This window comes from Hypanus sabinus, chromosome 22, assembly GCF_030144855.1.
Source record: "Hypanus sabinus isolate sHypSab1 chromosome 22, sHypSab1.hap1, whole genome shotgun sequence".
Classification (NCBI taxonomy): Eukaryota; Metazoa; Chordata; class Chondrichthyes; order Myliobatiformes; family Dasyatidae; genus Hypanus; species Hypanus sabinus.
In genome coordinates this window covers 29,701,916-29,715,515 of record NC_082727.1, presented here as the reverse complement: position 1 = coordinate 29,715,515, position 13,600 = coordinate 29,701,916, and the positions used below count along the sequence as shown (strand labels likewise).

Below are 13,600 nucleotides of genomic sequence, written 5' to 3'. Positions count from 1 at the left end.
GCCATAATTATTCTGTCAATCATTTAGAAGTTACTGAAAACTATTCTTAGGACAGATACCTCAATCACAAGGCAGGTCTAATATTTCTCTCATATCAATACACAAAATGCTGGAGGAACTCAGTGGGTCAGGTAGCATCTGTGGAGTGGAATAAACAGTCAAATCTGATGAAGGATCTCAGCTCTAAACATCAACTGTTTATTCCCCTCCATAAATGTCATCTGACCTGCTGAGTTACGCCAGTACTTTGTATGTGTTGCTCTGGATTTCCAGCATCTCATATGTTTATAATTTCTCTCATGTCCCCTTCTTTCTATTGACTTCATTTTCCCTTTGAATGTTCTTGCAGCTTGTCTCTTCCACCTATCTAACCATCTCACACAGTCGGTGCTATCTGCCTCATTTCTTCTTTACATTATGGATGTGGGGCTGCACTGATTTTTCCACTTAAATTTCAGATACCCACTCCAAAGCTCTGTATTGGGACTGTTAATGCATAAAATCAACCTAAACAAATACTTAGTTTCTCCCATGAGTTAAAAGCTCTGAGTAATTATATAATTGGCATCAGAACCAAATGGTACCCAAGGGAATGTTTTGCACCAGGTTCTCTGCACCCATTTGCATTCCTCTGCTGCCGAAGAGTGGGGAAACCGTTATATAATTAGAATATAGCACACTACTGCACAGTACCTTTGGCCAAAAATGTTGTGTTGACCTTTTAACATATTCTAAGATCAATCTAACCCCTCCCTTCAACATAGCTCCCCCATTTTTCCATCTTCCATGTGTCTATCTACAATTTTCTTAAAAGCCCCTCATGTCTCTATCCCACCTCTGGTAGGGCATTCCATGTACCCACCACACTGTTTAAAAAAGTTACCTCTGATATCCCCCCCCCCCAATACTTTCCTCCAGGATGATAAGAGGCATAGATCCAATGGATAGCCAGAGACATATTCAACGTGGAAATGACTAATACTTGCATTCATTTCCTCAATTTCCAATCAACATATTGGTCATCAATACAAGTCAAGGCCATTGAATTCTCTCATTTGTTGAATATTTAATATATTAAAAGACCATTCCCCCACTCATGTTATTTTATTTCTCATTTCCAGTCGCAATGAAAAAATATTTTTTTGCAGGGCAGTAAAGCTCCCAATGCAAATACAAATCCTTCACAAAAGTGACAAAGTAAATTTGTTTTTAAAAAAAGAGGAAACCCATCTAGAAAGAACAGCAAGCTGTCAAGAGAAATGAAACTGTATAATGCCAGCAGGCAACCTGCAGCAGGATCTCAGTAAGATGTGAGCTTTGGGGAGAGGGTGAGTGGGGGAAGGGATCATCAATATGTTTCCAGTGGACACTCTACCTCCATCTATCACTCACCTGCTATTGTCTCCCAATTCCACCCTCTTCACCTACCCAGCACACCCATCCCCTGTCCATCAATCATCTTGGACTCCCATTTTATCACTCCCCTTCTCCACCTTATACTGCAAGGTGTCAGATTGCCCTGCAAGTTCAGCTTATTTATTAAAGTTCTTTAGAAAGGAAACCTGCCACAGCTACGTGTCTAAGCAATCTGAATCTTCAGCTTTGTGGTTCACTGGGAAGTGGGTTCGTATGCCTCTGAAATGGGAGGTTGGGAAAGAAATGCTGATCTTGTTGGGAAAAGGAAGAAGTTGAGAACAATTTCGACAACTGCAAAAGTCCATGGCCCCTCTTATAGAGCTGAAATCATTACCAAGACAATCAATTAAATGAAGGATTGTTTTTGACAGGACACAAGCTTTTATATCAATAACCTTTCTGCTCAAGTCCTCAATAATTAACTTTAAATTAATTTATGCAATTGGTAAAACCAAGTACTGGTAAAGAATATGGAAATTATTTTAAATAATTACTACGGTAAAATTTAGAGTCACGGCCAGGCCAAAATATTATTATTTTAAAATGGAAACTCCCAGAAATACACAACAGGCCAGGGTCTTCTAAGAGAAACATTTTAGGTCAATGATTTACAGAATCACTATCCTGATAAATATCTAATTTTGAGACTCTTTACTAATTGCCATAATCAATTGCAGGAAACCATTTCATCTATAACACAATCAGATGTGGAAGGAACATCTCCATGAAAAGTTTAAAAGTCACCCATAACTCTCAAAGAACATATACTTTTTGGATATCATCTCTCTCAAGTTACTCAGATACTGAGTAAAACAATAATTTTATTCGTTAAACTGAAGACATTGTCAACGGATGCGCCATTAGTCTACTCAGAAGTCCAAAATTTAAATCCACTTGTGTCATAAAAAAACACCTGCTCTACTGAGAAACTGTTTAAACTTGCAAATTACATGGTAGATCAATAGGTCAATGGAAGGAATCAACATCTGGATTGTCACTGCTACGTTCTCTGGCTCTCCATTACTGTTAGCATGCTAGGTCTAAAGTTGCAGAATAAAGTTCAGAACTTTGTGTGTGAAGTCAACCTTTCAGGGTGGGAATGCAATTGGCAAGGGAGGGTTGCAGTGCATTCCCTAAACATGTTCCGCTTTAACCAACAGAAGCATGATCAATGGTCTCAGGAGACCGCATAATGTACTAGGTGGATTGCCACGAGAGGGGGAACGAGAGAGGCAGAAGTAGGGTAACTAAACTGCTGGAAATTTACATAATTCACAACCACCAACATTGAGTTGAGGTTTCACTTTAAGAGGCTAGTCTGATGTGATGATGTAAAGGACTGTTGTGCTTTGTGTTCAGTTTTTGGATTACAATAATTTGCTGTAGTTTTGTTTAAACATAAAGCACCTCCACCTTTCTATTTGTGAAAACTTACATTAGTGACCCCAATGCTTTAGGATGATTTCAGAGTTACTGCTTTAAAGCTGCTGGAGTTTTGGGAGCAAAATGTCATTGCTTGGTTTGTACAAGGCAGAGCCCAATATGAGAAATCGACTGACAACAGCAAATACTTCGAAGTGGTAGCATCACTCAGCAGCTCCATGGCTGAGAGAGTGGCAGGTCTACTAGAACACTTGGCTGAGCATGATAAATACCGAATGCTGAAAACTCACCTTTTACAGGGACTATCAGCGTCGGAGTGTGCCAAACCGTTGCTCTCCTGACCTGGACTCAGCGATGCTAAGAGTTAATGGACCACGTGCCATCTCTAATTAACATCCTTGTTTTATTTTAAAGAACTCCTGCAGCAAATGCTTGATCGAGTTCGCATAACCCTCACTAATGCACCCATGAAGGACTATAGGGAGCTTGCTAAAATGGGTGATAGTCTACACTCAGCCAGGCAGAGGGACATAATTCCTCATTTCCCTGCCTCAATAAGGCCAGGGAAAGCCCCCAACATAAGGCAAAACAGATGATGCCTGGCCTGTGTTTTCACCATGCTCATTTTGGTACGAACACTAGGAAATGCTGACCACCTTGCAGGTTTAACAATGTCAGTGTATCAGGAGAGAGGCCAGTGAATACCATGGGTTCCAGCTGCCAGGGTTGCTGTGTGACAAGGGTGTTCAAGTGCGTGTGCTGCTAGCATCACCTATTGATCAGAAGGCAAAGAGCGCTGAAACCTCTCCGGAGGCCGCCAACAGTAGCAGGATCCAGACTTACCGACACAATGGGCAACACTATGCTTCAAGTGGGCAATGTTACACATGGGACTTTGGTTTGGCTAAAGAGGCCAGGCCTCTGCTTGGAGCAGATGTCTTGTGTGCCCAAGGGTGGATGTCAAGGAATTTGGGCCATTACCCTGCTCCCCCCCCCAGTAAATTATCCACAATGACTCTGTCAAGCGCATGCACCATGGCATGTGAGTTTACTTGAATTCAGGGTGAATTCCCAGATCTCACCAAGCCCACATTCTCCACTACAGTCACAAAACATGGGGTCGAGTACCATATTTCTGTAACTGGCCTGCCAGTCCATGCCCAGGCACATAGGCTGGCAACCACCAAGTCTGTGTTTGCCAACATGAAAAGGCATAGCATTGTATGCTGGCTGAGTAGCCTCTGGGCTTCGCCCCTCCACATGGTCTCCAAGTCCAATGGTGGTTGCCACCCATGTGGTAATTACCAGTGCCTTAAAGGGGCCATCACCTCCAACTGTTAACCAGTCCCACACATCTAAGACTTTTTGGCATGTTTAACCAGAAAGTTAATTTTTCCTGATGTCAATCTGTGATAACCCCACTTGGCCTCCGAGTTTCTGCACATGCCGTTTGGGCTGAAAAATGCAGCGCAGACTTTCCAACAGCTGGTGGACTTTGTGTTAAAAGACCTAGATTTTCTCTGTTTCCTTGGACGACATGCTTGTTGCCAATGCATCCAATTCCAAACACAAATCTCATCTCCGCTCACTTTGAGCACTTAAGCCAAGATGGTTTGATTATTAACCCTGCGAACTGCCAGTTGGGTTGTCAACCATTGACTTTCTCAGCCATTGCACCTCCACAGAAGGTGCAAATCCCCTCTTATCAAAAGAAGCTGCTATTATGGATTTCCCATTCACTACTAATAAACTACAGGGAGTTGTTAGGCATGGTGAATTTCTATGACCGCTTCACTCCATGAGCTGCTGAACTTGTGCTCCCCCTGTATAGTGTGCTTAAAGGCAATACCCAAATCAATGTTGGACTGGTCAGTGGACATGACCTGGGTATTTGATGACACCAAACAAACCCTTTCCAACACGACCCTACTGGTACACCCACTCCCCAATGCACCTATAGTCATTGTTACCGATGCCTTGGACTATGCTGTGGGTGTTGTGCACGAATAGTTGGTTGGAGGTGTGTGGCTGCTGTTTGCCTTCTTCAGCCGGCAGCTCCATCCCCCAGAAAGGAAGTAAGACCCCGAGCTTCTTGGTCTCTATCTGGCCATCCACCATTTTCGTTTTCTTCTAGAGGGGAATCATTTCATAGCGTTCGTTGACCACAAACCCCTCATGCACACGATGACCAAAATATCAAAATATATTGCTTGCACAGCAGCAATGCCAACTGGCCTACATCTCAGAGTTCACAACTGATATACAACATGTTAAGTGGAAAATAATGCTGTGGCTGATTGCCCCTCATGGTCAGCTGTTGATGCCAAACACAAGGAATTGACTATGCTGGCATTGTAGCTGACCATGTGACTGACCCAGATGTCCAGGCTTGCCAAATAGCAGTTGTGAGTCTGCAGTTGGCTGGCATCAAGTTCAGGGAAGCTGGGGTTGCTCTCCTGTGTGATGTATCAACCAGTCACCCTTGCCCCATTGTGCCCGCAAACTGGAGGTGCACTGTTTTGACTCCATTCATGGTCTCTCACACTCAGGCTGGAAGGCCTCATAGAAACCGGTTGCATTAAACTTTGTGTAGCACAGCCTTGGAAAGGACATGTGTGATTGGGTTTCAGCCTGTGTGGAGTGCCAGTGCGCAACAATTAACGTGTTCAGGCACCATTGGTTCTTTTAGAGGTTCCTGAGCGAAGGTTTGACTGTGTCAATGTGGGTTTTTTTGGTTCTCCTCCCCCCCCCCCCCCAACTCCCATGGCTTCCCACACCTTACCATGGTGGACTGTACCACCAGGTGGCCAGACGTCACCCCCCACCCCCCCCCCAGCATTGACAATGGCTGCAGACGTGCTCGGCGTTCATCCACACCTGGGTTGCCCAGTCTGGCACCCCATCTGATATTTCCTCTGACTGCAGTCTCCAATTTGTATCAGACCTCTGGGCTGCAATGGCCCAGAAACTTGTAATTAGGCTAAGTCACACCAAGTCCTATCACCCGCAGTCCAACGGAATGTGTGAGTGGTTTCACCACTTCCTTAAAGGCTGCTCTGAGGGCTTCCCTGATGGATGCTCGTCTCCCATGGGTCCTGCTGGGGTTCAGAAAAGAGGACCTGCAGTCATCAGTGTCTGAGATGGTAAACAGACAGCCATTACGAGCACCAGGTGATTTCATTCCTGCCACCACAACTGCCTGGACAGCCTCTCAACAGCGTTCCACCCTCCTACGTAAATTTCTTTTCTCATACCAGGTGCAAAAACCAGAAACAAATGGAGAAATATCACCAAAGATTAGCAAACATGACATTTAAACAGCCATAATATAGTGTAGATTAAATTAACTGCACAAAATTATTTGTTCATTCATTTTTACAATTAGCTTTGCCACGTGCTCATCAAAACAAATCTATCATGCATCTCTTTTCCACCAAGATATCTGCATACCCAACTAAAGCAACGGAAACATATTCCATCCTGCCCCTACCTGTTTCAGTAATCACTCCACGCCATTCTCACAGCTTTCAGGAACTAATTGTATGCAGTATTACCACTCAAAGTGTGAAGTGCTTTGAGACATTTGGGAGGCAGGTCAACAACATATGCATTTGTAATTCACTTTACTATTTTTCGAAAGATACTCTTGCCTTTCATTAAGCCAAATCTTGCTCAAAGGAGTTGAGAATGTTAATACTGCACTTCACTCAGGGCAAAGAGTTCAAGGCTGATCCTTTCTGGAAAGATTGTCATGAATTGTAGTAATGTTCCCCCTGCTGGTTATCTGATGTATGTGCAAATTCATCTAAATAGTGCAGTATTCAACTTGCTGGCTGATTGGTTTTTAAACCCTTAACTCCAAGTTTCAGTATTTTACACGTATTGGAAATACGGTATTGTGATCAATACTGTGTCTGGACATTGAGATGACAAAGGCATTCAATAATTTAAGTTTGTGAATGTTTATTTTCCCAATAGTTATGAAGTATTGTTACTGAGACACATTTAAAAAAAGGAACAAAACTGCTGTTAAGATCCCCCTTCCCTCCCAACTTTGATTCTTTGCCTTCCATCCAAGCTGAGTGCGTGGTCCCAACTAGACAATATCGCACATCCTCAACATGGTTGCTGCACAAATTCTGCTTACAGGGACTCACATTGATGAGCCCATTGAAAGTAGACACTTGGGGGCCATACGGAAAATGACTTCAGGGATTGGAACAGTTCAGTGTCATCTGGTCATATAGATTTATTTACATTATTTATTTAGAGATACAGCACAAAACAGGCCTTTGGGCCCAGGAAGCCACACTACTGTATTTGTCCCTAGCCCAGCGATTCCCAAAGGTGGCAGTTGCATGTCATAACTGGGGCATTAGGGGAAGAGAAATCGTCGGGGTGGGGGGGGGGGGGTAAACAGCACCCTAACTTGAGGCACCAGACCTGACTACCTGTGTCAACTTGCTGCTATTGGCAACATCTGATAGACATTCCCAGCTTATTTTATTTTAATTTAGCCTAGTCAATGATGGATAAATACCTCCATGAGTCTGAAGGTGGTGAAGCCTTGAATTCTCATCTTGCTAAGAAACAGAAGCTACAGAAAGTGCGTCAATACAATGTTACGTACCTGGAGTATGGTTTTATTCTGTTCCTGTCAGATCAGCAACATCTTGTGTGTCTTATTTGTAATATTAGACTGTCTCCTGAAGCCATGAAACCATCAAGATTGTATGAACACTTCCATAAAAGACACTCTAAAAAGGTTATTTATGGTGTTACTCAGTTCCAGAAGATGAAAGAAGCATTTAAAAATCATTGCACATTTGTCAAGAAATCTAAAAGTTACCTTGATTGTGGTCTCATTGCTTCTTATAACATTCCCAAGATGATAGCAAAGTGTGGAAAATCTCACACAATTTCTGAAAGATTAATAATTCCTGTTGTATCAGAATTACCGCTGTTCTTGAAATGGATACCATTATTTTAAAATCAATTCCTCTGAGTAATAACTGTTGCTCATTATATTGACAAAATGAATGAAGACATTGAGTAGTAAATACGTGCAGAGCTACAAAAAACAGAATTTGGAATACAACTGGATGATTCAACTGTGTGAGACGATGAGGCATTGCTAATGGCATATCTACGTTTTATCAAAAATAGAAAAGTTTATGAGATTCTCTTGGAAAAAGTTGAAAACATATGGACAATGGAGAATCAATCTACATTGAGCTCAAAATATGAGGATAAAAATTATTCCAATTAGGAACATGATTTCTTGTCCAACAGATGGAGCACCATATATAACAGGTTGCTTGTTTACTGGCATTCATGAAAATAAATTCCAAGTCTATTTCCAATCCATTGTGTAATTCATCAACATCATCTCGCAGCCAAATGCCTCAGCCAGTGGCTTTTGTCAAGCATAACTCTTGTAATATCTGTCATTAACAAAGTTAAAGCCCGTCCATTAAATAGCAGAATATTTCACCAGTTATGCCAAGAAAACAATGAAGAGTTTAAACACTTGTTTCTTCACACTGAAGTTGTTGGCTGCCAAATGGCTGCTGCTTCAGATGTTTCTTTGATCTTTTTAACCCTGTGGTTGAGTTTTTGCTCAGTCTTTCTTCTCTTTTTTTCCAATTTGATTTTAAAATAAATGTGTATACAAACAGGAGGAGACTATCTCTGGTATACCTGTCAATAGCAGTACATACAGAAGGTAAAATAAACAATATCAGAATCACTTATAGTGCTGATTTACAATGTATAAATTTGATATAGAATGTATAATTCTCCTCTTATCAATTTATGAAGAAAGTAAGGACTATTAGAAATTTTTTATAAAAGAGAAAAACACTATTCTAAACAGAAAAAAAACTGGGCTGTCCATCCTGAGGGAAAAACCAAGAGAAGAGACTCTCTGTTCAAATGCAAGGTTCTGAAAAAATAGCTGGAAGAGAATCAGTACAAAAAATCAGATCATATGAAAATATTGAATAAAAGGTCACCAGATTTCTTCAGATTAAATGGATGTATCCAATGTCCAACTTCTTATTTTCTCTAGACTTAAACAGGACATGATCCAGGAAAGCCAATAAAAGGGTGATAGGAGGGTTAGGGTCTTTCCATTTAACTAAAATGGCTTTCCTAGCCAATAAGGTTGAAAAGGCTATCATCCGCTGAGCAGAAACAGGAGTATATCTTGCTTCCGATGGAATAATCCCAAAAATAGCTGTAAATAAGATTGGTTGTAAATCCAGATTCAGCACTTTCGATAAGGTTTTAAAAACATCTTTCCAAAAATTCTCCAACTTTATGCAAGACCAAAACATGAGTTAAATTGGCCACCCGAGTATTACATCTATCACAAATAGGATTAATATTGGGAAAATACGGGCTAATTTATCCTTTGACATATGTAGCTGATGCACTACCCTGAACTGTATCAAGGCGTGACAGGCACAAATAGATGAAGTATTTACCAGATGAAAAATTTCACTACATTGATTATCTGAAAGTAACTTGAAATTCTAATTCCCAAGCAGCTTTAGTTTTGTTGTTAGATATCATTCGTAAATTCAATAACCATTTATAAATCGTAACTATAGATCCTTTTTGGAGTGGTTTAACCTGGAACAGGGTATCTATTATATTAGATGGATAAGCAGAGGGATAACTTGGAAGCAAAGTACATAAAAAAATCCTTATTTGTCAATATCTAAAAAAGTGTACATTGTTTAAAACAAATTTATCTGTTAGCTGAGTAAAAGACATTAAACAATCACCTATAAACAAATCCCAAAAAAATATTATTCCTTTGGTTTACCAAATTAAAAAAGCCTAATCTAAAATTGATGGTTTAAAAAAAAATTACTTTAAAGAACAAAATTATTTAATTCAAAAAATCTGTGAAACTGAAACCAAATTCTTAATGTATGTTTAATAATAGGATTAAGGTCTTGTCTACCACACTTAGAGAGCAGGAAAGGAAGAGGAGTTCCCGGTAAAGAGGCCAATGAATACTCCTTCACTGAGGTTTTTCTCCAATTCCCTCCATAAGGAACAGTCATGTATATCTAAATAATGAATCCAACAGGTAATATATCTAATATTAATTGCCCAGTAGTACAATCTAAGATTTGGTAAAGCCATACCAGCGTCCTTTTTTTAGCTTCTGCAAGGTTTACTCAATCTAGAGTTTTTATTGTTCCAAATATATAATAAAATTTTAGAGTCTATTCTGTCAAAAAACCGTTTAGGAATCAATGAAGGAACTGCTTGAAATATATATAAGAATTTTGGTAGAACTATCATTTTAATAGCATTAATTCGACCATTTAGGTGGTATTTGTTGGGTATACAGTAATCAATTAACGGGAGAAAATTATTATACAGATCTTTAAAATTCTTAGTAACTTTAATACCAAGATAAGTAAATTGATTTTTAGCAATACTAAAAGGTAGCTGCTCATACTGATCCAAATGATTATTAATGGGAAATAACTCACTTTTGCATAAATTTGACTTATAACCAGAAAAACTACTAAATTCGGAAAATATGGATAACAGAGGGAATAGATTTCCTTGGATCCGAAATGTACATTAATAAGTCACTTGCATGCAACGAAACCTTATGCATTTTATCCCCTCTCTTCATACCCTAAATACTATTGGAATTCCAAAGAGCAATAGCAGGAGGTTCTGGAGCCAAACTCAAAGTCTACAAGGGAGACAAGATTGAACTTTGATGTGGAAATGTGTCATGCCTTGCCAATCTGTATGACAAAATAAACATTCTAAATATGAAACTGCAGGGTGAGAATTTCAATTTAATCCAGGCAAAAAGTGCAGTGCCCACTTTATCAGAAAATTGGAAATATAAGCAAAACACTGGGAGAATAATGTCCTCAGTTTCCTTGCATGGAAAGTATGGTAGTCTCTTTCACAACAGTCACCGAAGGATTTTCAGAGACAGTAGAGTCATTCTTAGTCACGGACTCTGTGGCCAACATAAATAAGAATGTCACCGTCATCACTGACTTTATCAGCAGGTGTGTACAGTGCTACATACTAACGAGCTCAATACAGAGAATTACAATAGAATCAATAACCACACACAAAGGTCGACAAATAACCAATATGAAAAAGACGGCAATTTGTGCAGATACAAAAAATGTATAAGTAAGTAAATAATTCTGAGAGCATGAGTTGTGGAATCTTTGGAAGTGAGTCCATAGGTTCTGGAGTCAGTTCAGTATTGAGGTGAGTAAAGTTATCCACACTTGCTCAGGAGCCTAATGGCTTAAGTGTAATAACTGTTCCTTTGACTGTCCTGCAGCCATCGGTCTCCTGGACTGGCTGCAATACTGAACTGGCTCTGTGGCTGTGGACTCACTTTTGGGGTCTCAACCATTTATGTTCTGTGTTACTTGTTTACTTGGTTATTGTTTGCCTGATTTCTTCTTTCCCCTGCAGTTGGGTGTTTGATTGTCTTTGTTGGGTAGGATTTTTTAATGGGTTTGATTGTGCTTCTTTGTTTTCTGGCTGCCTGCTAGAAGTCGAATTTCAAGGTTGCATATACAGTAGTGTATGTATTTTGAACCTGCTGGTCTGGAACCTAAGGCTCCTGTACCTCCTTCCTGATGGCAGCAGATAACCTATGGCCTGGGTGATGGGTGTCCTTGATAATAGAAGCTGCTTTCCTGTGGCAGCAATCTTTGTAGATGTGTTCAATGATGGGGAAGGCTTTTCCAGTGATGGACTGTGCTGCATCTACCACTCTTTTAGGCTTTTCTGTAATGGACAAGGAAGCTTCCTATTTATTAACTACAGTTCTGCCCTCAAACCTACTTCTAACTTCTCTCCAACTCTTAGACATAGGACTCAACAAAAACTCCCTTTGCAAATGACTTCATCACCAACAGATCACCCTCAGCAAGGGCAGACAACACCTCTGCCACAATTATCAACACCATGTCCCACAAGTCTGCACGCTCAGACCGTTACTGTACTCTTTGTACACTCATAACTCTGCTCTATCTGCAAGTTGGTAGATGACAACCATAGTGGGCTGGATCCCAAATGACAAAATAGACTACAGGAAGGAGAAAGAGCCAAGTGACATGGTATCAAGAGGACAACCAGAACTACAGAGCAGGTTATTGACTTCAAGGAAGCTGAGTAGAGTACACACCTGTCTGTATCAATGGTGCTGAGGTGAAGAAAGCTGAGGAGTTCAAGTTTCTATGTATAAAGATCACCAACAAATTGCCCTAGCCCCAACACAATGGCTGAGAGAACATGGTAGCATCTTTACTTCCTCAGAAGGTTAAAGGAAATTCAGCATGTAGCCAATGACACTCAACTTCACCAATTTTCATAATGCACTAAAGAAAACATCCTACTCGGATGCATCACAATTTGGTATGACAACTCCAAGACTGCAAAACTGCAAGTAATTGCAAAGCTGTGCAGATGGCTCAGTTCACCACAAAAACATTTCCTCCCTCCACTGACTCAGACTATCTTCCCACTACCTCAGGAAGGCAGCCAACAACCAAAACCACTCTCACCTCAGATATTCTCTAGTCTCTTCCCCACCACACCACCTGCCAGACAGAAAAGCTTGAAAACACATATTGGTACGCTGAAGACAGCTTCTGTCCTGTTGTTACAAGACTCTTGAATGGATTTTTTACGATACAGATGAACTCTCATCTCTTGGTCTACCTCATTCTGGCCCTTGCACTTTGTCTCCCTGCATGGCACCCTCTTCCACTCATGATCACTGGAATATATTCTGCTTTCTGTTATTGCTTTTCCCTTTGTACCACCTCAATGCGTTTGTGTTTTGGAAAGATCGATATGGATAGAATGTACCTCAGTAACCTATGGCAAAAATAAACCAAATACCAGCCTATTACCAATTCCAAGAGCAGCCCCTGAAGGGCATCTGGAACCTTTCAGAACATGGCAAGCAACTGCACATCTGCTGAAAACCAAGTGAGATGTACAGGCTGAGCTAGTAAGTTTTAGAAGTTAATTCAACAGGTGTACCATACCTGAGTTTATAGAAGGAAAAGTTAATTTTTAAAACCCATCCATTGCAATACTTGAAATCTAGAAGAATGAGACTGTACTGGTAATATTTATTTTTCACTTTCGGTGAAGAAGCTTCCAATAAGTAAAACACAATGCATCGAAAGTTTTGTTAGCTTGCATGCGCCGTGTTGTATGACATGGGCCGATCATTCTTGACAATTGAAACTTTACTTGCACTTAAATGAACACACTTTCTGCCAGTAGGTTTAATGAACATTGTGAGCAGGTGCAGTAACTTTATGGTATTGTGTTCCAATATTGATTCCCTTGTGCACCTTTAACATAGATTTTAGGTCTGGAAAAACTCATAACAGCTCCTTAATTTCCATGTTTAATTTTACATTCTCATTGCCAAAATTTGCAGCTCAATTTTCCGTTTCATTATAGTGTATGTTAAGTTAATCCATTTAGGTTAAAAATAATCTGGACCAATATTGAATCAAATATGCTTACACGTCAAAATGTTTTTGCACTTTGAGAAATGCCCAAAAATAAAGTTAATTGCCAAATGTAATTCTCCTTCCCAGATATACTGACCCTGAAGTGGTAGCATTGAAGATTCTTAGCTGCTAGGATTCATTGTAGTTCTACTTTCATTTAAAGTTAAGAAACAAACTGCACCATGAAAAGCAATGAATCGTCACAAACTTGGCATAATCAGGACATTCACAACAAAGCATGATCTTTGAAGTGA

At 40.2% G+C, this 13,600-nt stretch overlaps 1 protein-coding gene across 2 annotated transcripts in view; it reads right to left on the bottom strand.

Moving 5' to 3' along the window:
- Positions 1 to 13,600, bottom strand: part of ccdc6b (coiled-coil domain containing 6b) — a 149,037-nt gene that overhangs the window by 54,129 nt on the left and 81,308 nt on the right. The gene's annotated exons all lie outside the window — the stretch shown is intronic.